General features: G+C 37.5%; 1 protein-coding gene across 5 annotated transcripts in view; it reads left to right on the forward strand.

The window, feature by feature from the left end:
• The window catches only part of LOC107693522 (cell adhesion molecule 1-like), a 336,159-nt gene that overhangs the window by 259,115 nt on the left and 73,854 nt on the right, over positions 1-3,190 (forward strand). The gene's annotated exons all lie outside the window — the stretch shown is intronic.

Genomic DNA, 3,190 nt, shown 5'->3' on the forward strand with positions numbered 1-3,190 from the left:
ATAATTATAGCTGAGTCTTTCTAAAGGGTTTCATCTCTCCCACCCCTCTATGAAATATTGCACCTGCCAGTCCTATGTCATATGCAGAAAAGCACTTTGATGATGGTATTTTCTTTGCGCCAAAGTTGCAACAGGAAGCATTTTTAAGTAGTTTCAAAGTGCTTTCGAGTTCATTCTGAGTCCAGTCCGGCACATATCAGGTGGTTTCAATGGACATGGTGCCTGTCTGCACCAACGGTCCCCAGCAAGGTCTGTCCTTCTTATTTCATCGCTTTTCTCTGAAATAATGATAAGCTTCTCTGAGGTGCCAGACCGAGTCATTTTCATCTCCTTCCCCATAAACGGCACTGTGGTTAAAGAGCGTTCCAGTCAAGGGGAGTGAACGGGAGAGCCGTCAGTCGCCTGAGGGACTGTCCTCATCAAGTAACGGTTAAAGTAATTGTGTGCCCGGTCCTCTCAGAGTTTGGATTAAGGTCTTCTGAACCGTCATTTTATCTCTCAGCTTCCAATCATTAGCAAGGCTCAGACTCCAGGTTTTTGGTCCGTGCAAGGCTGTAATTATCGCCTGTCTTCTTAATAAAACTTTGATGGGCTCTTCTCAAAGTAACCGTGGCCGGTAATCAAAATTGATTGCTGCCATTTAGAAGAAGCAGCATGTGTCCTGGAGCCTCTAGGATTAAACCTGAGAAAACAATACAAATGAGATTCGGAAGAGGAGCACAGGAGCAAAGGAAAGGAAATGAGACAGAGTGTGAGCAAGAGAAAGAGAGGGAGACGCCAGCGCAGATAATAGAGGTAGCCGTTGGCCATTGATACACAAAGTTTTTCTTCAACATCTCATTTCTGGTTGCTTAGAGCAAGTTTCAGATTGTCCACTGTCTGTGCTCGGTGGATTGCAAAGGAGTGATCCAGGCCTGTTTTTCTTGATTTATCAGTTTAATTGTTATTTACTTTAATTGTAATTAATTGTAATGCACTTATTTTTAAATAGATTTTTAATATTGTGGTTACATACTGCTGCAAATTCAGCTTTGCCATTACAGGAATAAATTACATATTAAAATTTAGTAAAATAGAAAAGAGTTATTTTAAATTCTAAAAATATTTCTCAATATTACTATCATAACATTGATGTCAAGAATTTTTGTGTTTTAGATTAAAAAATATATAAAATTGTATACAAACGGAAAAGTACTTGTTAGTTTTTGAAAAATAAATAAACAAACAAGGCTTTCAGCTCAGAAATGTCTTATTTCATTAAATTGAAAATTTTGTGTATGAAGAATAAACTGAGGTAGAGTACATATGGCCACATTTTTCAGCATCTTTTTGCTTTTTATCAAGTTTTATTGTTATGTAAACAAGTGCAGCACATTGTAAACATTTATTTTAACAGCAAAAATCAGAATTCTTTTAAACAAGCAGTAACAAACTCCTAATTTGCTGCTTATTAATAGTTAGTAAGGTCGTTGTTAAGTTTAGGTATGGAGTAGGATTAAGGTATCTAAAATATGGTCATGCAGAATAAGGCATTAATATGTGCTTTATAAGTACTATAAACTAATATGCTAGTAATATGCATGCTAATAAGCAACTACTTAATAGTGAGACCCCCCACCTAGTGTGAGCAGAAAGCAACATTTATTTATTTATTATATTTATTCCACAAAGGCCATTTCACATGACTCACATCAGGACTTCAACGTTCAGTGCGTGCGCTGCTTTGACCTCCACATGAATGACATTGCAGATAGTGATAAAAAAGGGCAATTTACGAGGTCACTGGGTGCAAGACAATGTTATGTGTAATTGTTTTGTTACTTTGTACTCTAAAGACCCTGACAAACCAAGCCGATGGACAGATGTCAGATGTCTGGGACTCATGTCAGGGCTTCAACGTTCAACCATGCTCTGCTTTGACCTCCACGTGAACGACATTGCAGATAACGTTAAAGGGCGATTTATGAGGTTACTGGGTGCAAGAAAGTGTGCTGTTATTTCTTGTTGCTTTGTGCTCTACAGGCCCTGACACACCAAACCAACGTACAGTTGGCCGATTGGCCGACCATGCTGAGTAAGAGCCAGGCATCTGGCGAGAAAGACCACTCTGATTGACCAGTGCATGAAAAGAATAGTGATAAAAGCGAGCAAATAAGTATAAAGTCAAAAGTGAACACAGAGGCTGTTCTAGTTTTACATATTCATCTTGCGTGGTCATTCCTATATGCTTTTATTATCATAACGATATGGCAGTCTGATATAAAGAAAGTGACGACCAACTCAAGCTTCTCTGGCTGTAGTCTTTGTGGAATTTTGGCATGTTCAAACTCAGCATTTTGGCTTCAATTGACAACACAGTTGACTTTTGTCTCCGCTAGTTTTTTATCGGTTTGGTGCATCACTGCCTTAAATCATCATTGGTGAGGTGAAATCAAACTTAAGTGCAAAGTTGGAACTTTTATTGCAAGAAAAGACATTATATGCCTCAAACTCATTGTCCAGCGTTTATTGCCTGCAATTCAAAATGTCACTGGCAAATAGGGATGGGCGATATGGGCTTGAAAATATATCACGATAATTTCTGATATTTATTGCGATAACGATATCAATGACAATAATTTAGGGAATCCTGTTTCTTTAGAGCAGTGGTCACCAACCTTTTTAGGCCCAAGATCCCTGACCTCGGCCTTTATGAAAGACAAGATCTACCTATTGAAGAATTGATAGAAAAAGACATTCCAGATTGTGCTTCAAAAATTTAAGGCCTTTTACTTAGTATTTTAATTAGTGATGCGCCGATCATAGCTGATTCAGAATTCAGATTTTCTTTTCTTTCTTTCTTTTTTATTTTTAAACTAGCAAATTGGATTCTGACACTGATACTGATTTTTAAGCAAAGTTATTTATTGGTTATTTGCTTTATAACAAACAAACTGGCTTTAAACAAAAATATCTAGCCATTTGAAATTAGAGGCAACCACTGCATTTTAATCATGATCTGCACGGGCAGTTGTTTTTGATTTGATTTAGATTAATTTCAGGATTTACAACAAAAACAGAATGGTCTGACTTTAGGTATTATTTATTTATTTGCTACATAAAACATCTGCACGAAACAAAAACAGCAGGTCTGAATGAGACGCACTCTCTGACAGCAGGTGGCGCCTATGAACAGGGTTGCCAGGTTTTC

Source organism: Sinocyclocheilus anshuiensis, unplaced genomic scaffold (genome assembly GCF_001515605.1).
Source record: "Sinocyclocheilus anshuiensis isolate Anshui unplaced genomic scaffold, SAMN03320099.WGS_v1.1 scaffold1208, whole genome shotgun sequence".
NCBI lineage: Eukaryota > Metazoa > Chordata > Actinopteri > Cypriniformes > Cyprinidae > Sinocyclocheilus > Sinocyclocheilus anshuiensis.